The sequence below is a fragment of the Pseudorca crassidens genome, chromosome 13 (genome assembly GCF_039906515.1).
Source record: "Pseudorca crassidens isolate mPseCra1 chromosome 13, mPseCra1.hap1, whole genome shotgun sequence".
Classification (NCBI taxonomy): Eukaryota; Metazoa; Chordata; class Mammalia; order Artiodactyla; family Delphinidae; genus Pseudorca; species Pseudorca crassidens.
In genome coordinates, this window is record NC_090308.1 from 5034997 (window position 1) to 5054669 (window position 19673).

General features: G+C 34.4%; 1 protein-coding gene across 10 annotated transcripts in view; it reads right to left on the reverse strand.

The window, feature by feature from the left end:
- Positions 1-19673, reverse strand: part of QKI (QKI, KH domain containing RNA binding) — a 143354-nt gene that overhangs the window by 20510 nt on the left and 103171 nt on the right. The window lies entirely within an intron of this gene.

Sequence of the window (19673 nt, forward strand, 5' to 3'; positions counted from 1 at the left end):
CTAGTGTGGTTTCTGTTTTCCTGATAAAGAATTGGCTCCCCAGCACTGCTTCATCAGAATCTGAATTTCCCCGCCTGGCATTTATGGCCACATCAGCTTCCTCTCCTTTTATATCACCAACTTCATTCTGTGTCAAAAATCTAAGTACACTCTATGATGATCTGTTATTTCTTTAGATTATTTAAAGTTTCCTTGATTCATGTTCCTTCCTTTTCCCAGTCTTCACTGTTCAGTTAACAGAGGCTAATGAGCACCTACTATGATGCAGATACTCTGCTAATGAGTCCAACACACCAAAAAACTGATATTCACAGATCGAAGTACATTAGAGAAATTCCCAGAATCGTTACAGAAATTCAATATCGAAAAGATGTATCGGAACTGCTATACTTAGGTGGAGAGGCAAAGTCAAATTAACGTCATTACTTCACTTGGGCAATCGAGCCTGCTCATCTTTTACAAAGCAAGCCCTTAGTTCAAATAGTATGCAAAAAAGGCCGTTTCACTGAAAAATCCGTGGGTCAAAATGTTAGAGACACAGTAAAGGGGAAAGAAATCTTGTCACGTATTTTTCTATTTCCCATTAATTACACTATGCAATATACTCCGATTTAATCACAATACCTGGTTCAGCAGCAACAACTTAACACAGATAAAGCAAGGTAACGCAGAGAAAAAGCATGAGGCATTTTATTTAATCAGAAAAGCTTAAAACACTCAAACACACACACTCACTGACAAACACATATACAAAGCTCCATACACTACATAAACTACATTTTATAAAACTAACAAACACTTTTACCTTAGGGTAATACATTCTGTCTTTTTTTGACAAGCTATAAACAGATTCATCTCAAAGCAGTGATGATCTCGGAAAAGAAAAGCCACGTCTACTAGAAAGCATTTATTCCTTTCTATGTGAAATATAGTATGATACAATTTGAAATATTTTCTATAGTAAGCTTAATAGAAATGACAAACTTTTGAAAGATTTCTATGATCCACAACTCAGGCTACATACTAGTATTAGTAATAAATAAATAATGATAGTAGATATAAATAATGATAGCAGATATAAAAATAAACATAAATAATGATAGAGCCACATCATTATTTTATAGGAAAAAACAAAAGACCTCTAAAGTTGACTGTATTGTAGGTGGACTTTATCAAACTGTATGGCTGGGGCAATAGAAGAAAGGATATCTACAAATTGTGAGCTTAAGAGAGCCTTATCCTATAGCAGAAGATGAAGAGTGAGAACCTGAAGACAGGGTCTAAAAATCTATTTGCTGTGAGAGGTATACAAGAGGAGTAGGCAAAAATATACTATGACAGAAGCTGACACAGGGTGTAGTGGAAGACCAGATGAAAAAGTATGGGGAGAGAATCACAAATCACTTTAAGGATCTGATGATAACCACGGACTGTCTAGAATACATACAATGGTATACAGACAAAATGTGATGCACAATTGTAGGGGGTTAACCATGAGAACTAAACTCACCTATGAGTATCTGTGTTAGAACTACTAATTCACCCCAAATGGTCTTGAAAGACTTCCAGTATAATGTCAATCTTCTACAGGGACTCTTTAAAGTAACCCATTTTTCACTAGGAGATATTCATTATATTTCTGAGCCATCAAGCACAGTCTAATGACCTCAAAGGAGAGCAGAGGCAGAAAGCTACTTGGTCCTTAGAGCAATCTGAAGTCACCGCTGCCAGTTTTCCTTATATTCAAACTATTTTTGGATATAATCATTATGGTGACACACCTGAGGCCTTTAATTTTGGTCGACTCCCACCTTAACTTTTTTTCTTTGTTGCTTCATAAGCTATCTAAAGGTATACCTTCATTATAAATAGTTGACTAAAACTTTGAACTAAATTAAGGCCAAGGGAAAACAAAGCAGGGAAGGCAGAAAGGTTGGTAATTTCTTCAAATGCCAGCTGGCAGCATCTGACCTCTCTGACGCACAGGAGCAGCAAAGGCAGTGAAGGCAGATCAGACTGTCTTTTGCACTATAATTTTTGTTGCAGATTGTCGAGACATTTATCAGTTTTCCTTGGTCGGAAAAAAATAATTAAGCTAATTAAGTCATTTTTTAAAAGACTTTTTTCCCCCTGGGATTTGAGTAACAGTTTCTATTTTATCTGTTTATAAAGAATTTAACCTTCCTTATCTCATTTAATCCTCTTGATAACTCTGTAAGGTATATAACACAAGTATTATCTCTTCCACTGGCTGCACTTTAGGGTAAAATTAAACAACAGATAGGAATTCAGCTGCCATGTGAAAAAAGCACTTGAATACTTCTTATGCTCAGCCATCCCGTGAGAGTGAGAAAGCCATGTTCGCTTTAGTCACACTTGAAGAACCAAATAACAATAAATAGAATTTGGAATGTAAACAACACATTCCTTTAGGGATGAAAAATATTTTACCTCTGAAGTAAATTGCAAATACTCTCCTATTTCTTAAGTGGGAAGCTATCTACATAGCAATCTAAAAACCTCATTTTAAAGCAGGCATAAAATAAATCAGGGAAAGTTAAGTACAGCAGTTGACTGAACTTGCCTTAGAAAACTTTTCTTCTATAGCAAGACCAATTGTGAGTGGAACAGCTGTTGTGCTAGAGTACACCATACCTTAGAGGAAAGCAATCTAGGAAGTTCCTCTACTTAAGAGATTTGAACCTTATTAACTTTTACAGTAAACCAATAAAACCACTCTCCTTAAGCAAGCTGATTATGCATGGTCATTTTGGGTTTGGGCTCTTCCTGTATTCTTTGTGGCTGCTATGTTTACCCTGTATTTTGAGGCGTTTTATGAACAGTAAAAATCACACCGTATCCAATAATGAACCCATAAACGTTTAGTAACATAAAATTATCAATAGAAACAAAACTGAAAAGTGGTGAAAAAAATATAAATGCCAGAAAGCATTGTAAAAAACCCAAGAGTTCTTTCTTCAAAGAGCAGATGGAACTTACTGTAAGTCATAGATGACAGTTGTGTGCTGCGACCTCCAGTCTTGGCTGAATGTTTAAATGTACATAGTGTCAACAGATGTGCTGGGAATGGAACAGGTATGTTCAGGCTGCCAAGGAATTCCCTGTAACACCTGATGAGTTCATCAAGGAAGGGAGGCACTGACTTCCCTGTTGGTTCAGTGGTTAAGACTCTGTGCTTCCAATGCAGGGGGGCATGGGTTCCATCCCTGGTCAGGGAACTAAGATCCTATATGTGGCACGGTGTAGCCAAAAAAAAAAAAAAAAAAAAGAAAAGAAAAGAGGAAAAAAAAACACACAAAAAAACAGGGAAGGGAGGCACCTGCCTCAATAGATTTCTTTCCAAACACACTAAACTGATCTATTTTGTAAAAGGTACCAATGATATACCACCAAGGAGGGAGAAAACAGTACCATCTTAAGCTACCAAGGACAGAATCATTAGTCTAAACTGTTTAGTAGGATATACCCAGGAACTGAAAGCAGAAAACACTGAAGTCACTGGGACTTACAAACAAATTGACTTAGGTATTGTCTTTTCAAATCTAGGTGCTTCTATGTTGCTTTAAAATTGTATTTTAAAATTACCCATAATCTACCGCTCTAGGAAAACAGCATTTTTATTCCCACATGTCTTATTATGAATGGAATTTTTCCTTTAATATTTGTTATTCAATTTTATATCTTACTACTTTTATGAAATATTCTACCAACATTTTTTGTATTATAGTCCTTGAAATTCTAAAACATTATATTCATTATATAAATGTTTACTGAAACACTATCTCTTGGACAGGTTTTATTAACTAACGAATAGTTTGCCCTCTTGGAAACTGGTGGTGGGCGCGGGGGCAGGGGGACTGGGGAAAGGAACTGGAAGCAGAATATTAAGCAGTGAGAACTGACTGACAATAAGGACCTTCCAGAAACACACTGCAACGGTGCTGAATGAAGTTTGGGCTGGTGATGAACAGGGAGGGAAGGCTTTGGGGTATCGTTACATAATAATATAACAATTTGAGACCTAAATGATGAGTGAGAGTTAGAGGGGAGAAAGAATGAAGTTGGTTCTGAAAAAAAGAACATGTTCAAAAATTTAGAATCAAGAGTATGAAATAAATAGTAAACCTAGTAAGGTAATAAGTCATGCTCAAGCAACTGGACGTACTTCTTGGGAGTAATTAGAAGTCATCCAAGTGTTTTAACCTAAGGAGAATCATGATTAGATTTCTATTTTAGAAGCATCACCCTAGCTTCAATAAGGAGAATATTTGGAAAAATACAGCAAGATCATCAAGATTAAGAGGCAATTATAGGTTCCTAATCCAGGCAACACATAACGCTATCTGAACTGAGGTAATTCCAGCGGGGATGGAGAGACAAGAACAGAAGTGAGAGATGGTGAGAGGGTAAAACCAACTGTATGTGTGGTCAGGTGGTGTTTAACGGTTCCCTAGCGCTCAACATTAACCTTCTGTTTTATAAAGAATTCTGTTATAATAAAATAGATAACTAATAAGAACCTGCTGTATATAAAAAAATAAAATTCAAAAAGAAAAAAAGAAAACTGTTATAAATTGCTCTCCTGATGGGGGACTACTTCTTTTGAATAAATACCATGAAGATGAATTGCATTTATTTAATCCCCTCTTCATTCCAGAAGATGCACACAACGTTAAACTATGTCCTAAAAAGGCTTTTCTAATGTACATGGTTACACAAAGGTATGGGTATTCATTTTATGGAACCTTCAATAACCTGGTTTTATTTTTTAGAATATCTAAACAAAACAACTGCTAACCAAATGGGAATAATGCCACTGAGTTCCTTGAACAATTCCTTCAAATTGGGCTTTTTCTCAGGCATTAGAGAGCTGTGATTTCCCCACTTTTTTTCCCATGAAAACTGACCATCTGCTAAGATTGTTACAAAAATATTGCAGTTCACTAAAAAGGTTATGTATAAGGTAAACTTGATGATCACTTTTTCTGTGCCTGGCAGCATTCACCTGACAAGCTAGCCCAGTAACAACAAAGAAAGATGAGGGAGTACGAATATTGCTTGTTTTGATTGCTTTTGTGTGTGTATATGTGTGTGTGTGTGCGCGCATGTGCATGTAAAATATATATGTATGTATCACATGTATGTACAATATATAGTTCTTAAAAGTTACTTGTACTTTAAGTTTTCTTTCTTTTAGTATGGAAAATACCAGACATATATAAAATTAGTATACTCTTAAATATGTTAGATTCCATTAGCAGATTTTATATTTCAAATACTTCTAATTTACAAAAATCAGTACCTAAAATTGGGTTCATGTAAAAGATGTATGCTTTATAAAGAATTTGCTGTAATGCATTTCTTTAATTTAGGAATACCCACAAAGGACTGAGTGGTTCAAATACACTTTAATTGGCTTGTAACTATAGTCATGATCAAATCTAAGAATCACTGCTTTACTTGGTTTTTAAACTACAGAAGTATTTCTTCTCCTCAACAAGCTCTAGTGCTTCAGTTTTGTATGATTATTTTGAGGGATGGCACAATTCTTACCACTGGTATTAATATACAGACAGAAAATGGTATTTTTTCTAACATGAGTTTTCATGATAAGAAATGAAAATAGAAAGCAATGAATTAGAGAATAACATACATACAGACAAAGCCGCTATTGGTAAAAATTTGATCGACGTTCCATAGGCAAAAGGAACTTTATGTTGGGATGCTCAATGCTTTAAATATTTGGTATAAATACTTAAGGAATAATTTGCTAATTGTAAAAAGGCAATGGCTCTGGTTCCAGAGTTAGAAGTAAATCAACTCTGGATCTGTCCTGTTATAATTTGGGTCTACAGTACCAGATTTATAGCTTTTTCAAAAATCTTTTGATTACTGAAATTCTCACAGGAAAAAATAACTTTGTTATTGCAAGTTTGAAATTCTCCTAATTTCCCATGAAAAACCCTTTATAAATCAAAGGTTTTTTTTATAACCAAAGTTTTGATTGTTTATTATTTGGAGCACACCTCTTCATTTGTTGCAGAACAGACTAGACTGCATACCTTAATTTCAAAAAACAACTATATTATTAGGTTCCTAGTATCTATAATACTAATAAACATTTGTTCAATGAACATAAGCAGATGCTTAACACACCTGTCAAAACAGTAATGTGTTAGAGATTAAAGAAGAATAGAACTTTTTCTTTAAGAGGTTATGAATAACAAAGCGAAACACTACTACTATTGCATATTAATATGTACTTGTTTAAAAAACCTGACAAGTACTGTGTAGTGTTTTCAGGGAAAAAGTTTCCTATTTGCTGGTCTTTCACTGGAAGTTTTAAATCGTGGAGTATTTAAGAGAAAACTTTCTTGTGGTTTTTTCCTGAGCCTTTTCCCATCGTAGTTTCTACTATGAAACCTACTATCCACTTCCTCCACTTCCAATCCAGAGATCACTATAATACACCAAATAAACAAAGAATGTTCTGGGACCTTTAAGTTATTTAATATAGGGGGGACTATAAGTGGGTAAAGGAGAAACAACATGAAACAAAGTTAGGTACACACCAGCTGGAGATGAGCTATGAATGCCATGCTAAACAGTTTTCATTTTTACCATGCAGTGACAGAAAGCCACTGCAAACGTGTAACAGGGAGTGTGACGGTGCTTCTATATATTAAAAAGAGAGCTCTGTGGAATCTAAAAAACAAAACAAATGAACAAACATAACAAAACAGAAAGAGAGTTACAGATACTGAGAACAAACAGGCGATGCAGTGGCAGAAAGAAATAGGTGAGGGCGATTAAGAGGTACAAACTTTGAGCTGCAAAATAAATGAGTCCCAGGTATGAAATGTACAGTATGGGGAATACAGTCAATAACTATGTAATGTCTTTGTGTGGTGACAGATGGTAACTAGACTTATTGTGGTGAACATTTCGAAATGTATAGAAATATCAAATCATTATGTCGTGTAACAGGAACTAATATAAGATGGTAGGTCACTTATACTTCAAAAAACAAACTCATAAAAAAAAAAAAACTCATGGAAAAAGAGATCAGAGGCGGGGTGTAGGGGAAGGGGGAACTGGATGAAGGCAGTCAAAAGGTACAAACCTCCTGCTATAAGATAAATAAGTACTAGGGATGTAATGTACAACATGAAAAATATAAATACTGCTGTATGTTATATATGAAAATTGTTAAAAGAGAAAATCCTAAGAGTTCTTCATCACAAGGAAATATATTTTCCTGTTTATTTAATTCTGTATCCGTATGAGACAATGGGTGTTCACTAAACTTATTGTGATAATCATTTCATGATGTAAGTCAAATCATTATGTGTACACCTTACAGTGCTGTATGTCAATTATATCTCAACAAAACTGAAAGAAGAAGAAAAGGACAGGAAAAAAGAGAGTGAGCTCTAGCTGCAACTAGGAGGGAGTACCAGTGGATCTAGCCCAATAGTGAAAACAGAAAAGGTTAAGAGTCACGTGCTATTAAGAGGCAGAAGCCGAACTTGATGAGGAAGTATGTGGAAAGGAGTGGGGGCCTGGGGGAAAGCAGAGGTGGAATGAAGGACATATGACTTCCAGGCAACTAATGTCATCCACACAGAGAACACAATGTAGCAATCACTGTATGAGGAAGACAGGGAAGGATGTGATTTTACTTTTGGAAATGTTATGTTTGAGATGCCTATATGTCATCCATAGGGAGGTGCTGAAAAGACTGGTGATCTGGAGTTCAAGATTAAAAGCATAATAAAAAATGATCACTATGGCAGTGGTCCTTGGAGGTATGGTTACTGATGAGACTGCCCAAGAAAAACAAATTAGAGAGATCACTCTGGGAAGTATCCACCTTTAGTGAGAGCATGACATTTCTGAAGAACAAGTATCAAGTGATCAAATAAGTAATAGGGAAACTCATTAGTTTTGTCCTATTCTCATTTATATTACTAAATCTAAATCTTTCTGTGTATTGAAGTCTTGGTTTCTAGCCTGGTAAACAGCAGTTTCTCAGTAGAAGTTTGGGAACTGAACTGCTTCTGACAGTCACTAAGTGCGTCTTTTAATTTCTACACGTACGTTATAATTCCACAGGTGCTACACTCAGTAATCAAGGTATTTTATTTAAACAGAGCATATTGCCACCATTCACAGAATTCATAAAATAATACCACAAAGTAAGTGAATTCATGAATCTGATAACTTGCTCGGAGATATTATATTCTACAAAGAAGTTGAGCAAAAATACTGATGCCATGACAGTTTAATGGCATAACTTTAAAAACAAATCAATTTATATTTAATTTATACATTAAAGATTATTTTTTCTCCACAAAGGCATTAAAGGTTAAGAGAATAAAAAACAAAAGACATCTACTTACATAATCCTGCAATATAGGCTTCAGAGTAATTCCCATAAAGGAGAAGTCTTATTATTAATAAGTATCACTTTTGAAATTAAATGTTCAAAATTCAGCTATCAAAAATACAGAAGAAAATTCAAGCCATGAGATGAGCTACCAAATAAGTTTACCTGAGACAGTCTTAATACTAAAATGCTCATCTGAATCATTAATATACTACTAAAATCTCATAGTGGTAGTTAATCTGAATTCTACTTATAAATGTAACACTAAAACATTTGAAATGTCAAGAAAAATTGAGTATAAGGGTCAAAAAATAAGAGCAAGTTAAATAAAATATGGGGCATTTGGTTTTCTTAACTTTTTTTGTCAATCCAATTTCAAAGTACATTAATACAAAGTGAATGGATTACAAATGTTTCACCTATATAGAAGGAACATGATGCTACTTACCAACCATCAGAAGGGCATGCAAACAAATTAAAGGGGTGCATGAAAATAATTGAACTGAAGAAGACACACTGAGCAATCACCCACCTATTTTTTTCTATTAAACAACTTGAATTCTTTAATAAAAATATTTATATTTTAAATTAATTTTAGAGATTTGTGTAGAATACCATACACTTAATAGGGAAATAGAGAAAAAACTAAACTGCATTATCCCAGCCAGTGAGCAGCATATTTGATCATGGAATAGAAACATTAATATTTAAGAACAAACAGGTACAAGCAAGAATAAAATGTTATATAACAAATTCAACATGCAAATTCTGAGGGATGCATGGAATACAAGATTAAAATGGAAGAACTTCCTATATAAACTGCAAAAATATTTCTTCAGGAATAAACATACGTTGCCCTATTATTCTAAGCCCAGATCCCCTGTTTTATGTTTGCAACACCTCACATTCCGAGTTGTAAGCCATCTACACTGCCGACCCCCACAAAATACTGTATTTAGAAAAGCTACCCCTCAATGAATCCTTATACGAACAAAAAGGAAGATGTTTCTCAAAGCCTTTATTTATGAGAACTTGTAGATAAGACATATTTTATTATTATCACCAAGAAACTTCATTAAACTGAAGCCTCAAGTTTGGGGAAAAGCCTCTCTGATCGTTTTAAAAAGCCTGACCCACCTCCAGACAACATTATGGCTGAACGGTAGTAAAGAGAGCTCATAGAGCTGCTCAGTGATTCACAAAATTTTGGTTTGATAGTGAGTGAAGTCTTAAAATCTACACTTTGTCACACTTTCTTAATTTAACCTGTCTGTATGGATTGCTGTCTATCCAAAGATACAGCGCTTTTAGTTATTTGTGAAAATTCTAGTTGGAACAATGTTCCTGTGACTGGCCTAATGCAGAATAAATGACACAGCTACAATTCTGGTGAGGTATACAAAGAAACTGATGTAAAATTGAATTAAATTGTCCCACTCTGGAAGAAAAAATTAATCGGCACATTTCAATTTCTGCAAATACTTTTCTTTCTCATCATGTTTATCAAGCAGTATACACCCACTCCCATCAGAGTACCTTACACTTAAGCATGTAACATGCTAACGCCATTTTGATTCCAGGAGTTCTGGACTTCTATGATGGTCTTTGTATTCTAAATTTAAATGTGATTTTTACAAAGTCTTCCCTGTCACTGGGTCTAGTTTTATTGATTTATTAAGGTTCAACAATAATCTTAGAAATACAGAATTTGAATCAGACTACTACTTTGATAATTATACCTTAAGTAGTAATACATTAAAATTTATTTATTGTACTTTAAAAATATTTATTTTATACTTTCTCATCGGAATTGAACAATCATTCCGCATTCCTGCATCTCCTTGTGAAACATTTTTGAAAAATTCATCTACATTTACAGGCTACTAAGGTTAGCAACAACCAATTTTTCACTTTCCTTACAAAACTTTAATCTAGTGACTTGAAAATGTTAACAGACTTCCCCCCAAAGAACTTATTCATTACGTGAGAATATTTTACAGTCTCAAAAATTTTAATACCTAAATTTCACTAAGTTTTTTCTGGAGGGTGGATATAAACCGCCAATGCAAGAACTATTATTATTACTGATAACTTGAGGAAGCATAAGTGATGTTCATCACCGGAGGCATTTACAGCAGCATTTTCTCACTAAAAAGTCATTCCACTAAAAACCCAGTTCTTCTGAGAGACAGGGAAAGCCGAAGCTCTCTCTGCCAAGTATTTACATGCAACCTGAATAATCCAGTTTACGAGTATAAGTACCTTACTTGTTTTCCAAAAAGCTTTAAATGTTCACCTCTGTGAGACAAATGTGACAAGTGTAAGATATATATTATGTGCACTAAGCAAAATTAATCTTAAGTTAATGTTTATTAAAACAAAACAATCACTTTAATAGCATTATTTGAAGATACACTTAATTTAGGAAGGCAAATTTATGTCTAGAGTTGTCACTTTTTTTCCTCCAGAGATCTGGAAGAATATGTCTTTTCTTAAATGTGCTTACTGTACTATATTTAGTGAAAAGACAAGCCATAGTAATCGGATCATCTGCGTGGAAGCATGGATCAGCTTATTCACATGAAGAATGTAAGAAGCTATCAGCCTTCTATACAGTCCTGCCTGTATGAGAGGAAGCAAGGACTGGCTGCTTTCAAACCTGTAATTTATGAGTTTATTCAAACCCGCCAAATTGCTTTACGTAAACGCCTCTCACATTTAAAAATTCCCATGGCAACTCATTTAGTTTGGCAGACAGGAAGACCCAAATTCAATCCTTTTATCCTGCAGCTAAACCATTACAATGGTAATTCTGCTCTGACACTCTGAAGAGACTGCTAATTACTGTACTCTGGGTCCCTAGACAGTTCTCCCATCCAGATTAAAATAGTTGTGCAAGGCAGAAAATGGTAGCAACACCCTCTTTACATAAGAGAGATGCTCTCTCACATTACAGCTCTATCAAGGGGCAAGTGCATTACAGCTAGATGTCTTTTAATGTATCTTTTAATACCTTACCTTCTTTCCCAATAACATGAAAAGGAGGGAAATCATACCACAGATTTCAATTACTGATCCCTTGGTCAAGAACTAAATGCAGGGCCATCAGTTCATTAACAATCCAGTTTAATACTTGAACTCCAAGATGAGACTACACTATCTCCAGAGTCATTACCTCTCTTCCTATCTTACTCTTTAATTCTTTTCATTTATTTTCTGGTGATAATTAATACACAGTTACCTATGAGTCAAACGGTGATAGTACTAGAAGAAACAAATCTCTGGGAAACATGAAAAGCAAACTTAATAAAAAATTATTTTGTGAAGGACCCTTCACTTTTCACTACTCTCCCAAATAATGATGACATTGACACCTATAGTTTTTTTTAAGAAGTGAATTTAAGTTACTTTTTTTTAATCATCTTTTTCAAATTTCATAATATTCTTGAAATAACTGGCAACTTTAAAAATCCTCAGCTGGAAATTCCTCAGAATCTACTAGATCAATTACTTAGGTTAATATTACTGAGCTCTATGTTTATAAATGCTTTCATAAAGAGATCAGCTATATACTCAAAACCAACTCACGTTCAACTCCTCAAATACCTATTAAACAAACTTAAAGAGGCAAAAAAAAAAAAAAAAAAAGACACGCTTATTCCCCCCATAAAGTAAGAAAGTGAAACAAACACTTTATGAATTGTCTGGGACTAGTGGCATCTTGTGTACCAAAGCTGGTCTTAAATTATCAGACAGTGTAAACTTCAACTGCCTGAAATCACTTCATTTCTCTAATACAGGCTATGGTGACTCATTTCGTCTTTTCAGTTTAGTATTCCATCTCCCCAACAGAAATCTTTTACCCCCATTCTTATTGAAAGAAAGGAAAAATTATAGTGAGAAAGAAGACATTTGAGCAGGTATCCCTCACTTCTACTTTCCCAGTCTTTATATCAGTAATATTCCCCAACTTCCACTGTTCTAGTGTTTTGTTTTGTTTTTGCGGTATGCGGGCCTCTCACTGCTGTGGCCTCTGCCGCTGCGCAGCACAGGCTCCGGACCCGCAGGCTCAGCGGCCATGGCTCACGGGCGCAGCCACTCCGCAGCACGTGGGATCTTCCCCGACCGGGGCACGAACCCGTGGTCCCCTGCATCGGCAGGCGGACTCTTAACCACTGAGCCACCAGGGAAGCCCCTGTTCTAGTGTTTTTTATGTCCCTTCAGAGAAGATTAGAAAAGATCATAGGATATGCATCTATATGTCTTAGTTAATGATGAAACAGTATTCTTTTCCAACGAAACAGAATGAGAATTAATTGAAAGAGGGATGGCACCTGATACCGGAGACGGTAGATGTACTCCCACAGTGAGTGAGTGAGGGGGGGTGGGGGGACGGAGATACTTGTATACACGTTATTTTTTTAAGTAACATTAAGTGGTTTACGATTTTCTTATTTATTATGCCGCTGTAAGCAAAAAGGTATATTGGTGAGATCATGGACTAGCAATTAGGGCGCCTTTTGCAGTTAGGGACAGAATCACTTTCTTTTGGCATGGTGCCTCCTGTGACCAGGAATGAGCTTGTAACTGGCATGGCCAATGATGTAGCTAAGGTAATCAATCCATACAACATAAAGAAAAAGAGAAGAAATGAGGGAACATGTGTCTTGCACTTTCACATAACTAAGATAATAATTTTTACCTTTACAAAGTCCTTCTAAGGCAAGTAAGCAACAATAACCCAATTTTACATATAAGGAAATAAAAGTTCTAAGTTTAAGTGACAGTCCCTGACCATGCATGATTTGTGCAATCCTACTGCATTTGTTACCACTCTAATGACTTGAAATGCACAACTCTCCACCTCTAAAATGCATATACACTAATCCCCTCTGTCTCTAGGAACTTTGTACCTTGAAGTTCCAGCTCAAGTCTCACCCACCTATGTGAAATCTTCTCCCCTAAATACCCCAGTCCACTGTGACATCTTCCTGTAAACCTCTATAACATCTTCTTGAACACTGATTGCCACCTATATACTGCTTGTTACTATCGCTCTAGAAAATGTGCTGCATTAAATAATTGGCATTTGGGGGGGAGGGGGAGACAAAGACTTCAAAATTAAAACAAGGGGAAAGTTGCCATTACATAAAATGAAGAGTGAAATCTTTTAATGATGCCAAACTGTTCATATAGGTTATGTAAGCTATACATACATACATGTACACATGTGCACACATCAAATTAGTCTGCCATTTCAGTGCCTTCAAGGAGAACACACTAGTATGCATAAATATTATTACAACGAATGAATGGAGATCTTTACACATCTCTTTCAGTAATTAACAAAAATAGGGGGAAAATGGATAAGGACAGAAGAACTGAACATTTTCAACCACCTTCATCTAAATGACATTTATAAAACACATATCCAACTACTGTAGAATACATGTGCTTTTAAGTGTAAAAGGGATATTCACCAAAACAGACAATGTGATGCAATATAAAAAGTCCTAATTAGATGCAAAGAGAGTGAAATCTTATAGAAAACATTTTCTGAGAAGAACAGAATTAAGTTAGAAATCAGTCACAATAAGATAAATTTAAAAGTCCCAAATATTTGGAAACATCTGGAAATAACCCATAGGTCAAAGAAGAAATCATGAAAAAAATTAGAAAATACTGTGAAGTGAATAGTAATAAAAATACAGCATAATATTATATTTGAGATGCAGGTAAAGCATTATTCAGAGAGAAAATTTTTAGTATAAACAAAAGGTCTTAAGTCACTAATCTTCCACCTTTAAGAAGCTGCGAAAATAAGGTTAAACCCTAAAGAAAGAATATATAAAAGCAGAAATCAATGAAACAGAAAAGGAATAAATAGAGAAAAATCAACAAAACCAAAAACTGGTATGTAGCAGTAAAAGATGATTAAAATTAATAAAGCTCTAGAGCTGGACTGATCAAAAAAAAAAAGGAAGTCACAAATTACTAACATAATGAATGAAAGCAAGGACACTACTACAGATCCTACATACCTTAAAAAGATAAAAAGGGAATATTATGATCAACTTCATGATAAAAAGTTTAACTTAGATGACAAAGACAAATTCCTTGAAAAATACAAAAAAAAGAAAAAAATTTAAGTTCTATATTTATGAATGAAATGGGATTTGTAATTAAAAGCCTTCCCACAAAACCACAAGACAAAGGCAAGCCACAGATTAGAATATCTGTCCAATAATGGATGTATTCCCAATATATATAAAGAACTGTTTTAATAGTAAAAAAAAAAAAGAAAAGACAATAAAGAATGATAGAAAGATTTAAAGATACTTCATCAAAGAAGATATATGATTTCTCAAGCAGCACATGAAAAGATGCTCGACATCACTTGTATTCAGAGAAATAAAAATTAAAACTTCAACAGGTGAAAGGATAAACAAACTGTGGCTTATGTATTCAAATGGAATACTAATTATCAATAAAAAGGAACAACTCACTGACACATATAACAGCATGGAGGAACCTCAAAAAAGCCACGCCACATGAAAGACAGGCACAAAAAATGAAATCTAGAAAAGGCAAACTCATCTAAAATAGGTAAATTCATAAAACCAGAGAGTAGAATGGTGGTTGTCAGGTGCTGGGGGAAGGGAGGGGCGGTAGGGGAAATGGGGTGATGTCCATAAAAAGGTACAAACTCTCAGTTATGAGATGAGTAAGTTCTGGGGGTCAAAGGTACAGCGTGGTGGTTACAGTTAATAACACTGTACACTTGAAATTTACTAAGAGAATAGATCATACAAATAAAAAAACTAACTGTGGGATGATGAATGTGTTTAACTTGATTGTGATAATCATTTCACAATGTATAGATGTATATCAAATCATCACATTGTACACCTTAAAAAAAAGCACTTGTACATCCTAAATATAAACAATTTTTATTTGTCAATCTTATACCAATAAGGCTGGGGGGAAAAAACAAAGTTTTTAGATCATAATAGAAAAAAAGGCAAAACTAACCCCAGTTGTTGCCTGGGGGCGTGGGGGGGGTAGTTAATTGATAGCAAAGGGGTAAGAGAAAACTTTTTGGCATGATGGAAATCTTGACTGTGGAAGTGGCTGTTAGTGTATACAGTTGTCAAGGGCCAAACTGTACATTTCAAATGAATGAGTTTTTATTTTATGTGTAAAAAAAAAGGAAAAAATTCCTCAAGAAGCACCTCTTCTTCCTTCTTGTCTTCAAATGACTATTCTTCAGCATTAAAAAGACAGCTCCTATGTATTTAAATCATGAGTTTCCAGATTATTTCTCAAACAGGTATCTCTATAACGCTAGATGTGAATACACTCTCAGAACAAAAATTCTGATGGTCAATTAAATTTGGAAATGGTTTCTACCAGAGGTTCACAATACTTACTAGCATATTAAAGGCTTCCTTTACCCCAAATACCTATGAAAAGTATCTCATGAAATACAGTTAGGGAAATGTCATTGCCTAAATATTAAAGATCTTGCCGTAAATAATTTTCTGTATCCCTAGTGTTCTAAAATACAGCCAACCTGGAATAAGTATTTGTTAATCTGAACAGAACACTAGAATAGCTACACTTGGATAGCCAACAGGCATCTCAAATTTACTAGGTCCAAAACTGAGTTCCAAGTAATCTCTTCAAAATCTGTTCCTAACATATCCTTCATCAAGGTAACAGCAATTATATCCTTCCAGTTGTTCAGGCTAAAAATCTTGGTGTCATCCTTGATGCCTTGCTTTCTAACATCCCACAGACAATCCATTAGCAAAACCTGCCAGTTTCACTGTAAAAATATGCTCACAACCAGACCATGACTCACCGCTATGGCTACACTGGCCCAACCCATCATCACCTCTCGTCTGAATTAATGCAATGGTCCAGGAATTGGCAAACTTCTTCTGTAATAAGCCAGACAGTAAATGGCTTTTCTGGGCATATGGTCTCTGTGGCAGTTACTCAACTCACCACTGGAGCGCAGAAGCAGCCACAGACAACACGTAAATGAATAAGCATAAGCATGGCTGTGTTTCAATAAAACTTGTCAGACAATGCAATTTGAATTTCATATAATTTTCACATTTCATGATATATTCTTCTTCTCCAAATATTATTCTTCTGATTTTTTTCCCCAGCCATTAAAAAATGTAAAAACCATTCTTAGCTCATGGGCTATTCAAACACAGGTGGGAGGCTGGATTTGGCCCATGGGCCATAATTTGCAGACTCCTACAAGAGCTTCCTTTCTTTCACCTTGTGTTCTTTATTCTGTTTTAAACAGAGCAGGCCAGCAATCCTTATAGAATATTAATCAGATTATGTCATTCATTCCCCTCTCCTTAAGCACTCCAATGGTTTCACCCATTCTAGACTAAAAGCTGAAGTCCTTAAAATGGTTAACAAGGGCCTGCACAATAACTAATCAATTGTCCTAATATGTACATGAGAATATTAAGACCAAATTAATTAAAAGCAGATTTAGATACTCTGTTACAAAAGGCAAAAGAAATGGGAATTTATAGCATATTACAGTATCAGTATAGCAAGAATAAAGGAAACAAAAACATCTGATGACAGAATTGGCAAATGAGTAAATTAATTTAATATACAAGCTCTCTGTACGGATCAAATCTATGTTAAAGTGATTTGAATATACAAAGATAAGAAGTCATAATTTCCCAAAATTCTGTATATTTGTAAGCACATTAGGTAAATGCTAAGCAAAGACTGTAAGAAGTTCAGCCAAGAAATTTAACAGCCCAGTTTATTTTGAAAGGCTCACAGGAAAAGTGTGAGAATTATGATGTGAATAAGAACAAGCATTAAAATGTCATCTGAAGGAAGTTTTCTAATTATAATAAACCAGTTCAACACACATGTCTAAAAGCCTAAGGTTTAGATATATAAAATTAGTAATTAAATAATCTACTAAAAATACCATTTGTCTAATTATGAAGTAATTTATCATAGGGTTATATAAAATTAGTAACTGCATCATATAAGTTTAATTAAAGAAACAAAAATTTATAGGAAAGCATATAGCAGCACATTGCAATTCGGCCTAATAACAAACAAAAATGATCAACATATCCTGTCTTAAATATTTAGCTAAAATTAGGAAATAGTCGATATTGTAAAACTCCATAAATATCATAAAAGCTAGTTTTTCCACCCAATTAACTTTTAGAACAAAGCAGTTACATAAAACCAGAAATCACAAATGCAGAATCACAAATCCCTAATAATTCCAAGTAACACTAATTTCCTTATGGGGTTCACTTAAAATGAGAAGGCTATTACCGTATCAAATCTTGACATGATTGTTTCTTCCTATATAACCTTTGCTTAATGTTCTACCTATATACTCAGTAAAATTCTACCAGTTTGAGGATTTCCCCATAATCTTTTTAGGAGGAATAATGTTTTTTCACTCATTTCCTTATACTGCATCCCAGTACTTCAAAAGTCTTTCTCCCATTTATAAGCTAACTTGGAGAGAACCAATACTTACAAAACATGTGAAATTTTACTTTATACTTATATGAAGCCATCAAAAGTCCTAAAATTAATTATTTCATAAACATTTTCCTTCTCTGACTTTAAAATTTTTACAACTACCCATACTTTGTTTACAATTAAGAGCCATTTCTTCAATATACAATAAGGAATTTCAGAGCAGATAACTCACTTGTTACCCCACTTCCAGAGGAGTGAAATGGCAAGTCACTGATAATCTTTATATGATTTATTTAAAGAAAAAAAAAAATCACTCGTACTAACTTATGAGAGAATGAACTGAATGGGTTAAGACTAAAAGTGAAAAGACAGGTTATTTTAACTGGGTTGGCAAGAATATATGTCTTCAAGAAATACTTTTGGAGATAGACTTATCAATACCTCAGCAGTTGGTCTCTGCCAAGGATGACCTAAGTCCCCAAAGATGAGCAAAATCAGGGCACTGCTCAATAGTCCTTTTCTATCAGTGAGTATGATTTGATTTTCACAAAATGTTTCACTGTACTTATGAGAGTATATTGAAGATCTCAAGAATGTAAGGAGGTATGGTTCAGATTTATGGAAATGAGATTAAACAACTGATTAACTGTACCTACAATGAAAAGGATATTTTTAGTAGATACTTGATGGTAACAGATTTAGACTTGCCAGACTAGTTATACTATATGTAACTAAAGAAATGACTCTTCTCTAGTTATGCATGGTTTATTCTGTGATTTAAGAAACAAAAGAGATTAAAATAAACGGATTACTGAAATCAAAGAAACATCTGAAATAAAAATGGTATTATCCAGGGTAAACAAGTTCATTAGGTAAAACATTATGACTCTACAAATGAATGAAGTGTGATCATCTCAAAATCCCTATTACTTTTGCAGTGAAATTAGAAAATGCTAAGGTTTCTCTGAGTTCTTGTGCTTGCTGGAAAAATGGGGGGAAAAGAACTTACTTTGTAAGGTTGTTTTGAAAGCCTAATTTGAATTTTAAAAGTTTGAACTCTAAACATTAAGTTATGTGTGGTGTTACGTAAACTGATGGAGACACATTCAAATCATCAAAATTATTAGAAAAATTAGAATTATGTCACAAGGAGCACAGCTACAACCTTAACCGAGATTAGCCTTATCTCCAGATGTAAAATACAAAATGGAATATTTATTACATTTAATTATAAAATTTTAAATCAAGCACAAAGTCTACCAACTCTCCCCTCCACACCCCCAGGTCCCTTAAGCCAGGATTAGATCTTTTGCTATATAACATTAAACATAATAGGCACAAAAACATTAAACTACACATGACTCTCTTTCTACCTCTTTCCAGAAAAGAATTTATTCTACATGGATAGGTAAGAAACATTTATACTGAAATAATACAAAGGTAATCCCATACTTCAGCTATAAATTCATTCTGTAAATGATATGTAAACTGAATCAATATTCCCCACAGAAACAATATGAAACCAGGGATTGTGTACCTGTTCAAAATGTGATCATGAAGATTTAGAATTTTTGTTACAAAAAGCTAATGTAAAAACTCATCTAATATAAATATTTTTAAGAACCATGAGAATTATTATATTCACATTTTTGTGATTAAAGATTAAAAAATTTAGTAACACCCAGGGTTTGAGACTGTGTTGAGAAACAGGTATTTTCAGATAACACTGGCAGGACTACAAATTGGTACAAATTTTCTGGAAGGC